The sequence below is a fragment of the Panthera leo genome, chromosome C2 (genome assembly GCF_018350215.1).
Source record: "Panthera leo isolate Ple1 chromosome C2, P.leo_Ple1_pat1.1, whole genome shotgun sequence".
Lineage (NCBI taxonomy): Eukaryota > Metazoa > Chordata > Mammalia > Carnivora > Felidae > Panthera > Panthera leo.
The window spans coordinates 94,378,607-94,400,652 of NC_056687.1; positions in this window are offsets into that span (position 1 = coordinate 94,378,607).

Genomic DNA, 22,046 nt, shown 5'->3' on the forward strand with positions numbered 1-22,046 from the left:
CCAAAGCTCTACCCTGCCACTTGCCAGCAGTGGGACTCTGCGAGCAAATCATCCTCTCTGAAGTCTTCAAATGCAGTAATAAGGACTCAGCCAGGGAGGCCAAGGAGTTACCTGGGTAAAAGCACAATGCCCCTCACACAGTAGGTATTTTTGCTCAAGCTGCAGCAGATGCCTTTCATCCACTTTCTGAAAGTTGAGACAGGCCATCTTGAATGGAGAGGACAACACACCCCATGCCCACCCATAGTCTGAATTTCTTTCACACTTCCAGAAGGCAAGAAATTGATAGTAACTTCTAGATCATTTTATAATGTATAAAAATGTTGAATCACTATGTTGTATATCTGAAAGTAATAGGATATTATATGCCAACTATACTTCAATTTGAAAAAATAACTAAGAGCCTAAATGTCCATCAACTGATGAATGGATAAAGAAGATGTGGTTTATATAATACAGTGGAATACTATTTGGCCATGAGAAAAAATGAAATTCTGCTATTTGCAGCAACATGGATGGAACTGGAGGCTATTATGCTAAGTGAAATAAATCATGTAGAGAAAAACATGTATGTTTTCACTCATATGTGGAACTTGAGAAACTTAATAGAAGACCTGGGGTCTTCTATAGTTTCAGAGAGGGAGGTAGGCAAACCACAAGAGACTCTTAAATACAGAGAACAAACTGAGGGTTGATGGGGGCGGGGGAGAGAGAGGAAAATGGGTGATGGACATTGAGGAGGGTACTTGTTGGGATGAGCACTGGGTGTTGTATGTAAGTGATGAATCATGGAATTTACCCCCAAAACCAAGAGCACACTGTATACACCGTATGTTAGCCAACTTTACAATAAATTATATTTAAAAAAATAAAAAATAGATAAATAAACCCAGAAAAAATAAAATAGATAAATAAAAATAATACTAATTTCTAAGTGGAAGTTCTAAGCTGGAGGGAGGGCAGAGAGAGGTGTCTAAGGGGAGGAAATAATGGGTGGCTTTCTCCAAATTCCTATCATGCTTGCATTGTTGGTCTTCTACATGGCAGAAATAAACCAAAAGTTACTAACTGATGCCCTACAGGCCAAAGAGAGAGTGTAGATTTCTTAAATCTGTTTCCACTTTTATTTGGAGAATGATGGTCTTTCCTATTCTAAATCTTGCTATAATCCAAGGCAGAGGTTATAAGCTTAAGGCTCACAGGCTGCATCAAGCTCATGGGCATATTTATTTGGACCACATAATGTTGTTTAAGATTGTGAGTTGCTATGTATAAAAATTGAGAGATTTCACAGAACATTTTAGGTTTCTGACTTTCATGCAAAATCAGAATATCTAGGAACAGTGGGCCACATGGCATCCAATCTTGTTGGTGCCAAACAGCTGTCCCCTTCAGACGAGGCATGTGCTGTCTAGGTCCCCATTATCCCCACCATTCCCTATTGTTAAACCAGGGCTGGGCTTATGATTTGCTTTGACCAATAGAACATGGCAGCATTGACACTGTGCAACATTCAAGCCTATGCCCCAGGAAGACTATAGCTTCCACCCTTATCCTTCTAAAATACTGTCACCAAGTGAGGAGAGACCAAGCCAAGAGAGAGGACCAGATTACAGCCAGCACCAACTACCTGACAGGGGGGTGAGGCCAGGCTAGATCACCCCGACCCAGTCAAACCACCAAGGAAACAAGCAGAACTACTCAGCTGAGCCCAGCCAAAATGGCTGACCCACAGAATTATAAGCAAGTAAAACAGTCACTGTCATAAGCCCCTAAGTTTTGGGATAGTTTGTGACCCAGCAATAGACAATTGATAGCCAAGCTTCGTCGGGGTATTCTGTTTTTCCTTTTTCACGTTGTAGTTGCTCTACGACCTACTGCCATCTGGTTTCCAGCCCCTCTACCTAAAGTGACCTACCTATGGTTCTTTTACACTTTATATTACGATATAACATACCTACAGAAAGTGCCTATGTGATAAATAGGCAGCTTGATGTTTCTTCACGAACTTAACGTACACAGTTCAGCAGCACCCAAATCAAGAAAGGGAAGGGCCCTTCTGCCTGTTCTAGTCACCACCAATTCCTTGACTTCTTGAACCATAGATTAGTTTTGCCTTTTTTCGTATCTCACTGGTCTTTTTCGACAAAGACACATTCTGTCTTTATCTCACTAGGCCTCTCTGAAGCTTTCCTTGGCTTCCAGGTGACTGGTCACTCTTTAAAATCACTATGGCTCCCCTTTCTCCATTTCTCATCTCCAGTTTAATGCTCCTAAGTCTTCTGGTTGTACACAATGCTCAGGTGATCCCACCAACTCCTGCAGCTTCCCTGGCACCTGTGTGCTCACCTGTAGCCCAGTTTATTTAGAACTCACTCTCAAGAGTGGGTAAAGCAAACAGGGACGGGCAAAGCCAATCAAGAGTGGATTAAAGAGGGAGTAACCACTGAAGGCAGCAGGGCCTGATCCTGCTGGAACCCCTGAAGGCTGGGGAGGCTGGGGTTCTTATCCACAAGCTTCCACTTCTCATTGGTCGAATGTTTACCCGGGTGGTGCCCCAAACCCGGTGTTTCTGGAGCTTCCCTGCAGACAGGTTCAGCAAGCTGCTGTGGGTCAGAGAGCCAGTGGAGAAGCAGCAAGAATCCCATGGAGCAGAGCTGCAGCATGAGGAAGTCCTCAGAGACAGGCTGAGGACTTTTAGAGTGGGGCATCAACCGCGCCCCTCGCATGGGCCTCTGCGTTTTTGTGATGTAGTCATTTCATTCCTTTTTTTTAGAAGCATGTAACTTCCCTGAAGGCAGGGATCATCTGACTTTTTTCATGCTCTTTAATCACCATGCAAAGCACATTATTCAGATTATGTGAAAAGTGGATTGAAAAGTTGCAGTCTCTACCTTCTTCCCCCGAGTCTAAGGGTGCTTATGATACATGGGATGCCTTGGGCCAATCCAGAAAGCACCAAGGAGGACCCAGAGGAATGAGTTGGTTTTATGTGCTGTGGTAAGATCTGGATTTCTAAATTTTTCTTTAGTATTTGTTAAGTCTCATTAAAAAAAAATGTAGTTAAAGCTATCATAAGGGAACTTTTAAACATGAGGTCAAAATCTCATTTGAAAGATCATGGAAAATTAAAATTCAATAGTTTTCCCCATGATATTTGACTATTCACTTGCTGGATGGTAGCTTAAAGGACTAGTTAAGAATTACACCAGATAACTCAGTAGGCAAACACTTGGTAATTTGTGAAAAACAACAGAAGGAGTCCTTTTTAAGTGTCTTTAAAACACACACACACACACACACACACACACACACACATTTCTGGAGCCTCGTTTTCATAACCCTTCTTAAAATACTTACATGACAATGCACTCTCCTAGATAAAGACACAGGAACCCCAAAGTGAAGTGAAAAATCAGGAAGTTCTTGATTGGCAGTTTATATCATCTTCCCTTCACCTGGCAACTTACCTGCTTTTTTGCCTAGAACCCAGCTCTATCACAGACTCTTTTTTGTTTCGAAACTTGTCTGAGGGGTCCCTGGATACAACTCTTCTTTTTCTATCACTGTTTCAATGCCCTCTCTTTTTAAGGTCTGTGTTTTGGGAAGGGGTGGGGAGCTCAGAGGCGCCATAGTAGGAAAACCCTAGGCTTCTCTCATCCCATGAACACAACTAGATAACTATCCAATCATTCTGAATAACCCAGAAATCACCCCGAAGACTGGCAGAACAAACTCCACAACGAAAGAGAGAGAAGAAACCGCATCAAGGAAGGTAGGAAGTATGGAGACATGGTTTGGGGGAGAAAGAGATTGAGGGTGTTGTAGAGGGGAGGCAGCCCTGGTCACAGAGAAAGGCAAGAGAGGAACACCCAGGGGAATGCACAAGGAGAACATTTCCCCAAAGCCATTGGCTGGGAAAATGAGAGAGGCTGATTTGGGGGAGTTCTTGAAACAGATGGGGCTCCAAGACTGGAGTTCTAGAGGTCAGGGACTAGGTCGGGTTAGAACCTTGAGGGCGCTGCACTGCACCTGGGAGAAGTCAGGCAAACACCCCCGGGGCAGGCAATGTGGAAACACATTGGGCATACAATGGAGAGGTTACTGGCTCTTCTCGCAGTGTATCCATGGGAGGTTGTGTTCATAGAGGCACCTCTCTGGGGACAAAAAAGCCGGCGGGTATCATTTCCCTCCCCTCCACCCTCAGCGTAGGCGCAGAGCCATCTGCAGAGGGCAGCCGGGACTGACACTGGCTGCCTAGCCTCCTTGTTCCAAGTCCCACATCCCTGTGCTCTGGCATGACTGCCCTTCTCTTTCAAACCCGCATCCATCCCAGTGTGGCAAGATGCTCCCCCGGAAGACCAGCGCAGGTCCCTGCCACACCATGTCCCTAAAGCCTGGAGCTTTAAAAGTCAGCGGCCTGGCTGGGGTAGAGCCCCAAGGCACAGCACTGCTCCTGGAAAGAAGGCAGGCAAAAAATCCGGAGGCAGACCGCATGGAAACAGCAATCTGAAAAACACCTGGGATACAAAGGAAGGAGATTATTCGCTCTTTTTGGAGTGCTTCTCTGAGAGCAGCAAGGATGGAGACCCCGCTCTAGGGACAAAGGAGCTAGCTGGCACCATTTCCCTCCCCTGCTCCTCAGCAAAAGCACAGAACCACCTGTGGTAAGCAGCGCAGTGCCGACACTGGCTGCCTAACCTGCTTGTACCAAGTCCCACACCCTGTGCTCTGACGGGATTGCCCTTCTTGGTCATGCTGGCCTCAGTCCCAGCACAGTGGGTCTCTTCTCCGGAAGACCAGCAGAAACTCCTGGCCACACCACGTCTCCTGACCAGAGATTTCTGCAAGGCTTTGTTTCTAGTAGAAGTAGTATCAGGTCTCATTTCACAAGCAGACCAGAGCACACCTAGTTAAAACTCACCACACTCTGGCCAAGGACCGAACATGGCCCACAGCAGGCAAGAAGACTGGCAGATGACTAGCCTGAAAGAGGAGCTAAAATCACAGCAGCAGAGTGCATGCAGCACACATCAGAGACACTCCTTGAAGCACCAGGCCCTGGACACTATATGACCTCTTCTTCATAAAGCCCTTACTCTCAGGAGCAGGAAACATAACAGGCTTTTCTAACACAGAAGAAGACAGAGGTTAGACAATTGCCAATATGGAGGAATTCGTCCCAAATGGGACAACAAGATAAGGTCACAGCCAGAGATCTAAGCCAAACAGATCTAAGTAATATGCCTGATGGAGAATATAAAGCAACAATCATAGGGATACTTGCTGCACTTGAGAAAAGAATGGAAGACTTCAAGACTTCCTTAGCACAGAGATAAAGGAGTTAAAAACAATCTGTCAGAAATGAAAAATGTAATAACTAAGATTTGAAACAGACTTGATGCAATGAACACAAGGATGGAAGAAGTAGAGAAATAAATGATATGGGAGATAAAATAATGAAAAATAATGAAGCTGAACAAAACAGAGAAAGAAGAATTATGGAACACAAGAATAAGGGAACTCAGCAACTCCATCAAACATGATAACATTCTTATCATAGCAGTCCCAGAAGAAGAAGTGAGAGGGAAAGGGGCAGAAAATTTGAGGAAATTTCCTAATCTGTGGAAGGAAACAGACATCCAGACCCAGGAGGCACAGAGAACTCTCATCAAAATCAACAAAAGCAAAAAAAAAAAAAATCAACAAAAGCCAGCCAACAACAAGACATATTATAATTAAATTTGCAAAATATAGTAATAAAGAAAAAATCCTAAAAGCAGCAAGATGAAAGAAGCCCCTAATTTACAAGGGAAGACTCAAAAGGCAAACTGCAGATCTGTCCACAGAAACAAGCCAGAAGAGAGTGGCATGGTATATTCAACATGCTGAATGGGAAAAATATGCAGCCAAGAATATTCTATCCAGCAAGGCTATCATTCAGAATAGAAGAAGAGAGAGTTTCACAGACAAAAACTAATGGTGAGTTCATGACCACTAAATAAGTCCTGCAAGAAATATTAAAGGAGACTCTTCAAGTGGAAAAGAAAGACCAAAAGTAACAAAGTCAAGAATGGAATAGAGAAAATCTCCAGAAACAATGACAAAACAAGTAATAAAATGGCACTAAATACATACCAATAATTACTCTAAATATAAATAGACTAAATGTCAGCTGTGCTGACAGCTCAGAGCCTGGAGCCTGCTTCGGATTCTGTGTCTCCCTCTCTGTCTCTACCCCTCCCCCACTTGTGCTCTGTCTCTCTCTCTCAAAAATAAATAAAAATTTAAAAAAAATTGAAAGTGAGGGAATGGAGGAACATTTATCATGTAAATGGACTTCAAAAGAAAGATGGAGTAACAATGCTTATATCAGACAAACTATATTTTAAACCAAAGACTATAACAAGAGATGAAAAAGGTCACTATATCATAATAAAGAGGACAATCCAACAAGCAGATATAACATTGTAAATATTTACGCACCCCAAAATATAAAAACAATTAATAACAAATATAAAGGAACTCACTGATAATAATACAATGATAGTAGGGGATCTTAACACCCCCTTACAGCAATGGAAAGATAATCTAAGCAGAAAGTCAACAAGGAAACAGCGGCTTTGACACACTGGACCAGATGGACTTAACGTATATATTCAGGAAATTCCATCATAAAGCAATAGAATATGTATTCTTTTCCAGTGTACATGGGACATTCTCCAGAATAGATCACATACTAGGTCACAAATCAGCCCTTGACAAATACAAAAAGACTGAGATCATACCACACATATTTTCTGAACACAACACTATGAAACTTGAAGTCAACCACAATAAAAAATTTGGAAAGACCACAAATGTATGGAGGTTAAACAACATCCTACTAAACAATGAATGGGTCAACCAGGAAAGCCAAGAAGAAATTAAAAAATACATGGAAACAAATAAAAATGAAAACACAACAGTCCAAAACCTTTGGAATGCAGCAAAAGGAGTCCTAAAAGAGAGGTACATGGCAATTATAGGCCAACCTTAAGAAACAAAAAAAATCTCGAAGAAACAATCTAAACTTACACCTAAAGGAGCTGGAAAAAGAACAACAAACAAAACCTAAAGCCAGCAGGAGGAAGGAAATAATAAAAATTAGAGCAGAAATAAATGATATAGAAACTAAAAAGAACAATAGAACATATCAATGAAATCAAGGTTGGTCCTTTGAAAAAAATTAATAAAATGGATAAACCCCTATCCAGACTTGTCAAAAAGAAAACAGGACCCAAATAAATAAAATCACAAATAAGAGAGGAGAAATAACAATCAGCACTACAGAAGTACAAACATTTTAAAAGAATATTATTAAAAATTATATGCCAACAAATTGGACAACCTGGAAGAAATGGGTAAACTTCTAAAGCATAAAAACTACCAAAACTGAAACAGGAAGAAATAGAAAACTTGAAAAACTGATAACAAGAGAAATTGAACCAGTAATCAAAAATTTTCCAACATATCAAAAACTCAGGACCAGGACCAGGTAAATTCTACCAAACGTTTAAAGAAGAGTTAATGCCTATTTTTCTCAAACTATTCCAAAATATAGAAATGGAAAGAAAACTTCCAAGTTCATTCCATGAGGCCAGCATTACCCTGATACCAAAACCAGACAAAGACTCCACTAAAAAAGAGAACTACAGGTCAATATCCCTGATGAACATGGATGCAAAAATTCTCCATAAAATACTAGCAAACAAAATCCAACAGTACATTATATGATCAAGTGGTATTTTTTCCTGGGCTTTAAGGGTGGTTCAGTATTCACAAATTAATCGACAAGATGTATAACAATAAAAGAAAGGATAAGAGCCATACAATCCTTTCAATAGATGCAGAAAAAGCATTGGACAAAGTACAACATCGATTCATGATAAAAACCCTCAACAAAGTAGGGTTAGAGGGAACATAACTCTAACACAAAATACCCACAGCTAATATCCTCAATGGGGAAAAACTGAGAGCTTTCCTCTATGGTCAGGAACAAGACAGGGATGTCCACTCTCACCACTGTTATTTAACATAGTTTGGAAGTCCTAGCCACAGCAATCAGACAACAAAAAGAAATAAAAGGCATCCAAATCAGCAAGGAAGAATTCAAACTTCCACTATTTGAAGATAACATGATACTATTTGAAGATAACATGAGACTCCACCAAAAAATGGCTAAAATTGATACACAAATTCCATAAAGTCTCAGGATACAAAATCAATGTGCAGAAGTCTGTTGCATTTCTATACACTAATAATGAAGCAGTAGAAAGAGAAATCAAGGAATCAATCCCATTGCCAATTGCACTCAAAACCATAAGATACTTAGAAATAAATCTAACCAAAGAGATAAAAGATCTCTACTCTGAAAACTATAGGACACTTATGAAATAAATTGAAGATGATGCAAAAAAATGGAAAGACATTCCCTGCTCTCAGATTAGAAGAAAAAAATATTGTTAAAATGTCTATATTACTCAAACGAATCTGCATATTTAATGCAATCCCTATCAAAATACCAACAGCATTTTTCATGGAGCTAGAACAAACAATGGAAACAATGTGGTTCCAAGATTTGTACGGACCACAAAAGACTCTGAATAGCCAAGGCAACCTTGAAAAAGAACGGCAAAGCTGGAGGCATCACATTTCTGGACTTCAAGTTACATTACAAGCTGTAGTGATCAAGACAGTATGGTACTGGCACAAAAATAGATGCTTAGATCAGTAACACAGAATAGAAAACCCAGAAGTGAATCCACAACTAAACAACCAATTGATCTTTGACAAAGCAGGAAAGATATCTTTTCCATTAAAAAAGATAGTCTCTTCAACAAATGGTGTTGGGGAAACTGGACAATGACATGCAAAGAATGAAAATGGACCACTTTCTTACACTATTCACAAAAATAAGTTAAAAATGGATGAAAGACCTAAATGTGAGACAGAAAACCATTAAAATCCTAGAGAAGAACATAGGAAATAATCTCTTTGACCTTGACCATAACAACTTCTTACTAGATAGGTCTCCTGAGGCAAGAGAAACAAAAGCAAAAATAAACTTTGGGGACTTCATAAAAGTAAAAAGCTTGTACACAGCAAAGGAAACCATCAACAAAATGAAAAGGCAACCTTCAGAATAGGAGAAGATATTTGCAAATGACCTATCTGATAAAGAGTTAGTATCCAAAATATATAAAGAACTTATCAAACTCAACACCCAAAACACAAATAATCCAGTTAAGAAATGGGCAAAAGACATGAATAGACGTTTAAAGGAGACATACAGATGGCCAGACATACAGATGGCCAACAGACACATGAAAAGATGGTCATTGTCACTCATCATCAGGGAAATACAAATCAAAATTGCAATGAGATATCACCTCACACCAGTCAGAATGGCTAGCATTAACAACACAGGATACAAGAGGTTTTTGTGAGAATGTGGAGAAAGGAGAACCCTCTTATACTGTTGGTGGGAATGCAACTGATGTAGCCACTCTGGGAAACAGTATGGAGATTCCTCAAAAAGTTAAATATAGAACTACCCTACAGTTCAGCAATTGCACCATTAGGTATTTACCCAAAGGATACAAAAATACTAATTTGAAGGGATACATAAATCCTGATGTTTATAACAGCATTAACAACAATAGCAAAATTATGGAAAGAGACCAAATGTCCATTGAATGATGAATGGATAACAAGGAAGTGCTATATAAATATAATGGAATATTACTCTTCCATAAAAAAGAACGAAATAATGCCATTTGCAAAAATGTGGATGGAGCTAGAGAGTATTATGCTAAGCAAAATAAGTCAGTCAGAGAAAGACAAATACCACATGATTACACTCATGTGGAATTTAAGAAACAAACCAAAAGATCATGGTGGGGCAGGGGAGAGACAGAAAGGCAAACCAAGAAACTTAACTATAGAAAACAAATTGATGGTTATCAGAGGAGAGATGAGTGGGGGATGGGTTAAATAGGTGATGTGAATTAAAGAGTGCACTTGCTGTGATGAGCACCAGGTGTTGTATGGAAGTGTTGAATCACTAAATTGTGTATCTGTAACTAATATTACGCTGTATGTTAACTAACTGGAATTTAAATAAAAAGGCAGGTGAAAGGAAGGAAAGAAAGAAAGAAAGAAAGAAAGAAAGAAAGAAAGAAAGAAAGAAAGAGGGAGGAAGGGAGGGAAATGAAAATCCTCATACCATAGGACTGCTTGAGCAATCTCACAACATGGCAGCTGGCTTCCCCCAGAGTGAATGATCCAAGAGTGAGCACAACAGAAGTCATACATCTTTTATGACCTAGTCTTGGAAATCATAAGCCATCATTGCAACAATATCCTATTGATTACACTAGTCAGCCTTATTCAGTAGGGGAGAAGACTATACACAGCAAGAATATCAGGAGGCAGGTATTACTGGTGTCATCTTAGAGGCTAGCTACCACACACATTGGCCATTATGCTCCTTTCCCCACCCCCACTCCCACGGATTTCTTGTTTTCCCAGGTAGATATTTGGTTATTGCTCTATTTTTTTTACGGTTTTTTTTTCATCATTTATTTATTTTGAGACAGAGAGAACATGCACAAGCTGGGGATGGGCAGAGAGAGAGAGGGAGATATAGAATCCCAAGTAGGCTCCATGCTGTCAGCACAGAGCCTGACGTGGGGCCTGCAATCACAAACTCGTGAGATCATGACCTGAGCCGAAATCAAGAGTTGGACTCTCAACCGACTGAGTCACCCAGGCGCCCCACTCTATTATTTTCATGAGTTGGTTATTTGGTGATAACTCTGCATCCTAGAAGATGGACATTACCTTCCTGGCAAAAATTCCAAAGCCTTTGTCTTCATAATCACACTGAGTTCTATTATACGAATTGTTAAACGGTTGTCAAAAGCTGCCATGATAGATTTCTATCACGATAGATTTCCAATACCTGGAAAAGAAGTCCATTGTATTCAGGAACCTGAATTCTGATTAAGCCATGGTATTTCTTGTTCACTGAAGCCAACCTCAACTCTTCTTTCTATTCTTGTAAGTAGTGGGATCTGTTTCACTTGACCTCATTTTTCAAATATACTTGCAAATAACATATTAGTAAGATACCTTGCCTTTTTAGAGGTTAAGAGAGTTAAAGAAGAGAGAAGCATCTTCTTTGATATTTTAATAGGTCGGAGAAAGCTACAAGTACAGTGGTTTCTAAAAGGAATGTTGTATTACAAACAGAAAATGGCCATTATAACAGCTCTGAAATGATACTATATGAAAAGCTTAAATGATAAGTATTCTTTTTGCTTTTGTGGCCCTTGCATTTTTTACACATGAAGACATGGATGCACATCAAATAAAATATTAATGATCATAAATAATAGCAATACAATAGAGAACCAAATATTCAGTTCTCATTAGGAAAAATGAAAAGAAAGAATTTAAATTTACCCCTGCCATTTTTTATTTATTGAAGCAAAGATGCTGTTCAACACAAATGCATCCATTACCATCCAAAGCGAGATACAGATGAGCACGGAGCATCTGAAGGGAAAGTAAAGTCACTCAGCCTGAGAGTTTCTCCCATCATGTTGGCCAGAGAAATAAATTATTGAACCTTACATGAGTTTGTATAGTTACCACTATTGAGGGCCTCAGTACAGAAGCAAACTACTTCAACATAATTTTTATCTTGGCTACTCCTTTTATTTTGAGGTGCCCAGAGTATCTGAGGGAGTGTCTGAGACCTCAAAGAGCTCTTTGTTCCTATCCAAAATAAGCACATGAGGAATGTTAACAACCTCCTATGAGGTTGTATGCACTACTCAACTTGTGTCCAACTTAAGGCAGACACAAGCCAAATGACCATCAATTTATTCCTTTGGCAAATGGCACCAAAATCATTAAACTGCAAGATTTTTTTTTTTTTTTTTTTTTTTTTTTTGCCTTGTTTGATCTCTCCAGAGATTTATAGTTGGGAATAAATATTTGAAGGAATTAAAGACAGGTAATGTTAGTTGAACATCCATTGTAAACTAAACTTCTGATTTTACTGTGGAAGGTAGGACTTGTAATAGAGAGTACATAAGACAATAAGTGAAAATGCTGTGCAAATTGTAAAAGACCGTATAAACATAAATCATGTACCCACAGCCAGATATTCGTTCAGAATTACTTCAGGATTTCTGAGACCATGCACCCAACCCAAGACTCCTGCACTTTCTCTGATAAAATAGATCTCTCCAACTTGATATAAGGAGTCACGACCAGGAAAAAAATTGGGGCCTCGGATGATTTGGAGTGTATGTGTGGGTATTTTCCCCATAGACTATGCTGCTATTTCATTCACCACTTGAGGACGTTCATTCATTAGAGTGTGATATTGACCAGGTAAATGTACAGAAGAGCAGTGTAATGCCATCAAATAGTTTACCCTTCTCCAGAGAGCTTAAAACATTTCCAAATATGATCCCAGAATAGCTGGGCATGCTCATGGTAGATCAGAGCAGCTGTTATTTTTTCATACTTTATGGAGCAGAGAACTGAGAGATTAAATGACCTGGATAAAGTCTAAATAATGGGTAAAGAGAAAGGAACAGACCTCCCAAATATTTAGAGTTGACCCCACAAGGTTGAGGGAGTAAGTCCAGTTGAAGCAGCCTATAAACTGTGCTGTTTCCTTTCACTCCCCCACACTATCAGGCTACAAAGAATACCAACTTCAGCCCAGGTTTAAATGCTTCACTGACCTTTCTTGACCTTCTCCTTCCCATTTTCAAAAATCCCAATGATCTGTTTGATTCTTGAATCTTATCCTCAAAGTATTTGGGGAGTTTTAAAAACATATACAGTTGTAACTCTGAAGGAAAACATAGGTCTATTTGCTAAAACAGTCTTTAGACAAAGGCAATGGACGCTGAAGTTAAATCCTAGCTCTGTCAATATTTTATTGGGCAGTATCTTTGGGCAAATAACACAATCATTCTAAACCTCAGTTTCTTTTACTACACAAATATTTATTGAGCACTTACTTCGTGTGAATCCCTGTGCTATGTTTGAAAGAGACTATTATGGGAAACATGGTAAGGGAATCTATAAGAAATGAACAATAGGATTATTGAGTGCTTTTGGAATTAATACAATAACAGATATGGAGGGGATTTTTGAGAATCCTAAAAAACATACACATACAACAAATACCTTAATATTATATTTCATTACTCTCTACCTATCATCTACCAATCCTCTGTTCACTCCCACCTAAACCACAGAGATTTTTCATTGTTTTTTACTGTTAACTAGGGTCATCCCATTGTCCAGATAGGTAGCTCTTCTAACACCTTGACCTCTCAGTATCTTGACCTCTACTCCAATGCTTGTGAAGTTCACCTTTACTCCACCTTAGTCATCCCTACTATGACTCATAGACATGGTCAGAAGTGATTTTCAGGTTTTTAAACTATATGTGTTTTTATAATTATTTATTTATTCATCAAATATTGAACAAGGGTCTTCAATGCCTTGAGCACTATTCTGAGTCCTGAGGATACAGTGGTGATCAATACATATCTGGAGGCAGAGGGAAAGGAGACAGGCAATAAGGAAGTAAAAGAAAAAGAAGAGAATTTCAGATGGTCAGAAGTCCTAAAAGAAAAGCAGAGGTGTTGTGAAGTGAATAATAGATTTGCAAGTCTAGAAGAAAGAATGTTATGTTAGTAGAATGATTAAGGGAAGGTCTTTCTAAGAAAGTGGCATTTCAGAAAGATCTGAGTGGTGAAAGGAGTCATCCATGTGAAAACAGGTGGAAATGTTTCAGGCAGTGGGGATAGCAAATGCAAAGTGTCAGGCAGAATGACTCTGGTGTGATTAAGGAGCAAGCAGAAGTCCAGCATAGCCGAAAGTGAATGAGGAGATAGTAGGAAATGACATTGGAATCACAGCAAGGGCAGGCCAGGTTGAAATTCTATGTCTTAGTTAAGAGGTTGAATTCTGTCCTAATTTTTAAGAATCCATTGGAGGATTCTAAGTGGGTTGGAGGGGTACTGATACAATAAATTTTTAAGAGATCATTTTGGCTGGTATAGAGGACAGGAAGGCATAAAATGGAGTGGATGATGATACTTGTCATAATTGGTGTTTCCCCAATGGTGGACCCTGCACAATGGACTAGGATGCAGGTAATTTGCTGGGGGGTAACCCCAGAAAGCTCAAGGGGAGAAGAAGGAAAAGTGAGGCAGGGAAGGGGAAGCACCAATATGAGAGCATTCGTGAGTAGGCTGTGGCCGTGAGCAGCAGGCTCAGTCCTGCTTCACAGGTATCACATGGAACATAATTCTTGTAAACCCTCAAGCAAAGCAACAGAGATGCGTGAACACTTGAGAAGCTCCCAGTGCATACAGCTCTCTATCACAGCTTTGGGGGAAGTCAAAGGTAGGCTGTGATTGTCAGGTGTTTTTTTTTTTAATGTTTATTTATTTATTTTGAGAGAGACAGAGATAGAGAGAGAACAGGGAAGGGGCAGAGAGAGATGGTGGGAGAGAATCTTAAGCAGGCTGCACACTACCAGCATGGAGCCCAATGTGGGGCTTGAACCCACGAACCGTGAGATCATGACCTGAGCTGAAACCAAGAGTCTGACACTTAACCGACTGAGTCACCCAGGCGCCCCTGTGATTGTCAGTTTTATGTGTCAACATGCCTAGTTAGTCCCCAGTTATTTGAACAAGCATTCATCCCAATGTGGCTGTGAAGGTATTTTGTAGATATAATTAAACTTCATAATTAGTTGACTTTCACTAAGGGAAATTATCCTGGATACTCTAGCTGGGCCTGAGTCCACCAGTTGAACGGCTCTAAGAGCAAAACTGATGCTTTCCTCAGGAAGAAGAAATTCTGCCTGCAGAGACAAGAGTTTGTACCTAACATTTCCAGTCCATCATTCCTGATGGCCTGCTCTACAGACTTCAGCCTTGCCTTGCCAGTCCCCACAATTGCATAAAGTAATTCTTTGCAATCTCTTAATATATAATCTCCTAGAGTTTTGAACCCCGACTGATAGGAAGAAAGAAAGAAAAGAAGGAGCCACATTGGTCATTTTAACAGAGAGCATTGAATGTAAGTATTAACTGAACAGTCATTGGAGGATTGTTGATAACAAAGACCAAAGGTTAATACTGAAGTACCAATTCAGCACATTGAATACGTCCTGCCACTCCTTTCTGACCTGCCAAGTTTCTGTGGATAGGTCTGCGGCAAACCTGATCTGCGGCAAGTCCTTCCCTTGTAGGTTAAGGACTTTTTTTCCCTTGCTGCTTTCAGGATTCTTTCCTTGCCTGAGTATTTTGTGAATTTGACTATAATGTGCCTTGTTGATGGCTGGTTTTTGTTGAATCTAATGGGAGTCCTCTTGCTTCCTGGATTTTGATGTCTGTGTCTTTCCCCAGGTTAGGAAAGTTTTCTGCTATGATTGCTCAAATAATCCTTCTACCCCTTTTTCTCTCTCTTCGTCTTTTGGGACCCCTATGATTCTGACATTGTTCCTTTTTAATGAGTCACTGATTTCTCTAATTCTTCAATCTCCCTCTTTGTTTCCGCTTCATTGTTCTCCATAAATTTGTCCTCTATATCACTGATATAGCCTTGCCTCATCCATCCTTGCCACTGTGGCATCCACTCGAGATTGCAGCTCAGTTATAGCATTTTTTATTTCATCCTGACTTACCTTTTATCTCTGCAGAAAGGGGTTCTAATCCGTTTTCAACCCCAGCTATATTCTTATTATCGTGATTCTAAATTCTAGTTCAGACATCTTGCTTGTATCTGTGTTGATTAGGTACCTGGCTGTCATTACTTCCTGTTCTTTCTTTTGGGGTGAATTCCTTCATTTCGTCATTTTGAAGGAAGAAAAGGAATTAATAAGGTAAAAAAAATTAAAATTAAAAAAATTAAAGTTAAAAATTAAAAACAACCCCCCAAAAATCAAATAAAGGATGCTAGATCCTAGGTGTATTCTGGTCTGGTTGTTGAAAGGAGCTTGATAGAATAGAGAAAAAAGGGAAAGATAAGAAAAGAAAAGAAAAAAAAAGGAAAATGTTTGAAAATTTGAAAAAATGAATATGATGAAATAGAATAAAATGAAATGATGGAAGTAAAAAAATAGAATTTGAAAATTTTACAAAAAAGTAAAAAAATATAGTAGGAAAAAAATTAAAGAAAAATATCTTTAATGGATATGGAAAATAAATTTTTTTTCTCTTTCTGTATTCAAGAATAAGAAAAAAAATTGAATCGATGGACCAGCAAACAGAGTGAAGTACTATTGAAATTACATCGGTTTCCCCTAGAAGTCGAACTATGAAGCACTTAATAGTCTGTAAACTAAGCCGGAGGAGAGACTTGTGTTCCTGAAGAGTGAGATTGGCCCAGTTGGGTGGGGCTTAGTGTAATGGCTCCGTTCTCCACTAGATGGCGCTGCTTAGCTTACTGGGTCGATTGCTGTAGGCGCGTATGCGCATGCGCTGGAGGGGTGAAAATGGCGTCACCCAGATAACAAGTATCTAGTGTGAGAACTATGTGCTCTCCCTGACCAGCAATCGCGTACCCGTCTTTTGACTCCGGCTTCCGTCCCCTCCCCGCTTTTATACTGTCCGTGACCAAGCCGTCACGCTGCCAGGCGGCACCTCCCTCCTGAGTTTTATCTCCGATGCGGCTGTGTTTCCCAACCCGTCACTTCTGAGGCACTGCGGCTTTGACCCTCTCAGACCTTCGGGGGGAGGGTCTCACTGAGCGATGACCAGGTGCCAGCCGCACCCAGGAATGTTCGCAGGACTGTGCTGCCTCTGATGCCCAGAGACTGTGGTCGGGTGCCAGCCCGCCCCAGAAAGAGTTCACGCGATCGTGTAGCAGCAGCGTTTCAGGGATTATGGAAAATCACCACACACATCTGGCGCCAGGCTTCACCCTTAACATTCTTGCTCCAGCACCAGTGAATGTGGTTGTTCTCCTGGGTCCCCTGGGGCCTTTGCCTATGGGGAAGCTGCACACAGCCTTTACCAAATGTCCTCCCAGCGGGGGAACCGCCTCTCCCCTGTGGCCTGAGGGCTCCGAGGACTGCACTCTCTCCTCCTAGGGATTCGCCCTTCCCACCAGCGCACTGCCAGGTAGAGCTGCTGAGTTTCAGACTCTGCACTGTTTATAGAGTCTTAATGGCATTTAAACCCTCTCCTTTATCCTTTCTCCCTTTTTTGTTCAGTCCCTTGCATACTCTTTTTTTTTCTCTCCAGCTGCTTTCAGGCAGGAGGGATGTTTTCCATACTCTCCCTCCCCCCCCCACCCCCACCCCGTCTCAGTCCTCTCTCCTCAAGCAAAAACAGCTCCCTGCCCTCCGGGGCTTTCTCCCCCAGTTCACTTCTCCCCGCTGCATACCTGCTGAGTTCTCTGGTTCAGGTTGTGCAGATTGTTGTGTTAACCCTCAAATCAGTTTTCTAGGTGTGCAGGATGGTTTAGTGTTGATCCCACTGTATTTCAGGGACGGGAGACGCAAAAAAAACTTCCATGCTGTTCCGCCATCTTGGCCCCTCCCTCTGTTCTTGAACTTCAGGTAACTTGTTGGGCTTCTTTTGCTTGACATGGTATCTGTAAGATTCATCCAGCAGTGGTGGTTCATTATTTTTTTATTGCTCTGCGGTTTTCTACTGTATAAATAAACTATACTTTATCCATTCGTCTGTTAACGGACATTTGGGTTGTTTACATCTTGGGGCTATTATTAATAAAACTTCGATGAACATTCTTGTATTTAAACAGCATATGTGGAACAAACCATGATCGGACAGCGGTTGGCATTGTCAGCTTCCTCACGTGGAACTGAGCCAGATCCTGTGGCTAAGCAGCAGAGCAACATGGGTGCTAAAGGTAAGCAGGTGCATAGGGACCATTCACTATGGCTGTAGGCGGATTTGGAAGTGTAGGGAGGGACATTTGGATGGTACATCAACAGCATTGCTATACTACTCGATAGGGGCATTTGGAGGTTTAAATGTGGTAACGTATATAGAGCATATAGAGATAGTGATTACTCAATAAAAGAAGGTCGTTCTTATTATTATACTAAACTTATAACCTTAGACTTTTAAAGAAGCAGGGCTCAGGTGGTACAGTACAGTTATTTAGAAAGACCTTTCCAAAATAATACCACATCTGCTACCCTATCCCATCACTCTTCTCTTGTGCTGTGAAGCCTTTATACTCAAAAAATAATTCACAGACCAATAGCTTCAGCATCAACTAGGAAGATGCTAGAAATGCAGGATCTTGGGCCCCACTGATCAGAATCTGTATTTTAACAAGTCCCTGATTGATTCTATGGAAAACTGCATTTTGATAAGCACAAGCTTTAGGCAGCACATTGGAATCACACAGAGAGTTTTAAAACTTACGTATTTCAAATTTAGTGGACAATTGAACTCTGTCACAGAATGTCTTTTAACCATGGCATGAAATACACCTTAGGAAATGCTGATTTTTACTTAAAAATCAACTTTAAGATTAGAATTAAAGATACAAAATGTAAGTAGAGTTTATCTTTGGGTGATGGTCTTATTTCTTCTTTTATTTTTCTTTTTTATGTTCTTCTTTCTTTCCAAAGTTTGTGTTTAAAATTTTTTTGAATTTTTTTAACGTTTATTTATTTTTGAGAGAGAGACAGTGTGCGAGTGGGGGAAGGGCAGAGAGAGAGGGAGACACAGAATCTGAAGCAAGCTCCAGGCTCTGAGCTGTCAGCACAGAGCCTGATGCAGGGTTTGAACTCACAGACCACGAGATCATGACCTGAGCTGAAGTCAGACGCTTAACTGACTGAGCCACACAGGCGCCCCTCTTTCCAAAGTTTTTATAACACTTACAGAATCGAAATTAAAAGGTTTAGTAATTATGTTAGATGACAGAAATATTTTCCAGAGCTGCATGTGACATATTTAAGAATGAAGTATCATTATATTCTTTTAAAAGATACAGTTAAATATATAAACTTATAGAAAAAGAGTACATATCACAGAATGAACCTAGGTGGAGAGTAATGCTTTTTCAACTTTCCATATGTTTGAAAGCTTTTATAATAAAAAGTTGGGGAGATAAAAAGTAAAAGATTCATTTTGGAATAACATGACCATTATGTAAAGTGTTTATAAGTACCTATCTAAGTATATGTGGTTCCCTTTGGGAATGAAACTGAGATTGGGAACTATCATAGAGAAGATTTTAGCTTCGTCTCTAATGTGTCAGATTTTTCAAGACTGCCTTTGTGTATTATCTTGAAAAGAAACACGTTTTCATGGGCAAATGGTGTTCAAGATACATGGTGTCAGAACCACACAAGTTCTTACTTCAAGTAAGAACTTACTCTTACAGTAAGACTTGAAGTCTTACTGACTTCAGAGTAATACCTCAAGTCTAGGATTCCATTAGGTCCTTTTTGCCAGCACTTAAGACAAGTACACCTACAGGGCGCCTGGGTGGCTCAGTCAGTTAAGCATCCGACTTCGGCTCAGGTCATGATCTCGTGGTCCGTGAGTTCGAGCCCTGTGTCGGGCCCTGTGCTGACAGCTCAGAGCCTGGAGCCTGTTTCAGATTCTGTGTCTCCCTCTCTCTGACCCTCCCCCATTCATGCTCTGTCTCTCTCTGTCTCAAAAAAATCAATAAACGTTAAAAAAAAAATTAAAAAAAAAAAAGACAAGTACACCTACGTCTGTTGCAAGATCCAATGGTGGACGTCTAATGGTGCTTTAGGCTAAAAAGAAGAAAATTCTACTGTCAGAATATCGAAGCCTTCAGCCATGCAAGAGGCCGTAGTCTTTTTTCTGAGCTTCAGGAACAGGCATGACTCCTTGTCTGCCTGTTTGTTAACATATGCTTTTATGAAAGAATCCCGTTTGAGATTCCTTTAGCTATAGCATACCACCCAGTAGGAAGGTTGTGGGGGAAACCTATAGCTCTCACGAACTCTAGTCATGGGAGGCTAGCAATGCCCACCAACACAGAACCTACATGAAAGACCAAGTTGGTTTAAAGTAATACACCACCTAATCTTAATGTTTAAAAAAAATTATTATTGAATCCAGGTAATAACGGAGAAAGAAGAACACCATGCTTCCTTTTCCTGCTTTATTCTCTTAACCACTTTCTCCTCTCCCTCCTTTATTCAGAATATATGTTCAATCCAAAGTTTTCATTACTTTTTTTCATAATTTCTCACTTAAAGCTCTGTGCTTTCATTCTGTTTAGCCCATGATGCAGATAGTTCAGTGGCATTTATGACTGCAATTATTAGGAGTTTGGGTGTTGGCATAAATGATTCTTGTCTGCTGGAATCTATCCAGTTTGAATATGGAGCTGTAAAGAAAAGCCTAAAAAGAGATTTTCCAGGGGTGATGGTGGTGTGAAAATGTGCAACAAGGTGTTATGATTTCAAATTATAAAGATCCCAGTAAAAATACACAGCATAAAGTTACTGCTCGAACCTCTTATGCTTTGTTTTTTCTAAGTCAAACTTAGAAATTCAGACTTGCCAACGTACTGAGAGGTCCAATGTCAGCTGTTATTAAGAAGATCCCTCCCTCTACCTAGAGCCATTTTTTTAAAATGTTTATTTATTTTTGAAAGAGAGAGAGATAAAGAGTGTGATCTGGGGAGGGGCAGAGAGAGAGGCAGATACAGAATCCGAAGAAGGCTCCAGACTCCGAGCTGTCAGCACAGAGCCTGCCGCAGGGCTTGAACCCACAAACCGTGAGATCATGACCTGAGCTGAAGTCGGACGCTTAACTGACTGAGCCACCCAGGCACCCCCCGAGGGCCATTTATGAAACCCATGAACCTCAGTCCAGAAAACTTGGGGGCAGTCCTGTCATCTTGAGAACTTTGTAGCTGTTTTTGCCATGTGTGCTGTATGGTCTTCCTGTTCCACTAGTGATAGGTAACTATTGGCCCTCCTTCCAAACCTGAGCAAGAGGAGTTTTGACTGCATCTCCCAATGCCATTGTGGTGGCTGGTTCCAGGAACGACCCCCAATGAATCACATCTCCTCTATTTATGCCCTTCTGTAGATCCCTCCCATATTGACTCTAGCTTTTTCCAGAGGACTTGCTTTGGCCAATGAGATATTCACAAATGTGATGCAAGCTTGAAAATAACTTGCACACCAAGGCTTGTTCTCTCTTGTTACTGTGGGACTGCCATGTGAAGAAGCCCAGGTCATTCTACTAGAGGAGGAGACCATGTGGAACCATGTCAAGCTGAGACCTCCTAGACTAATATGCTCCCAACCAACCTGTCAGCTATCTGTAATCATGTGAGTGACCTCAAGTGTCATCAGCAGAATGGCCCTGCTAAACCTAGCCCAAAATACTGGCCTATGGAATCATGAGGAAATAATTTTTTTTTTTAATGTTGTTTCAGCCCCTATGTTTTGAGATGGTTTGTATGACAGCGGTTTGTAGGATGGCCCCTATGATTCCTGATCCCAGGTGTTCACATATTTAAGTGTAGGCAGGACCTGTGACTTGCTTCTGGACAATAGGATATGGCAAAGGTGAAGGGATTTTGCAGATATAATTAAGGTCAGTTGATTCTGAGTTAATCAGAAGAGAGAGTATCCTGGGTGACCTTGACTTAATCAAGTGAAAGTCCTTAAAGCAGGAACTAGGTCCTCTCTGAGTCCAGTGACTCTTTCTCTGTTATTATACAAACAAGCCATCATGAGTTCTGTAGATGCAAGAAAATGAATCCTGCCAACAACCTGAATGAATTTGGAAGCAGATTTTTTTTCCCCAGACAAGCCTTTATATGAAAATGCAGCCCAGCTGATACCTTGATTACAGCCTTGTGTGACCCTCAGCAGAGGCCCAGCTGAGCCATACCCAGACTCCTAACTCAGAGAAATTGTGAGATAATACATGTGTGCTGATTAAGCCACTACATTTGTAGTCATTTGTCAT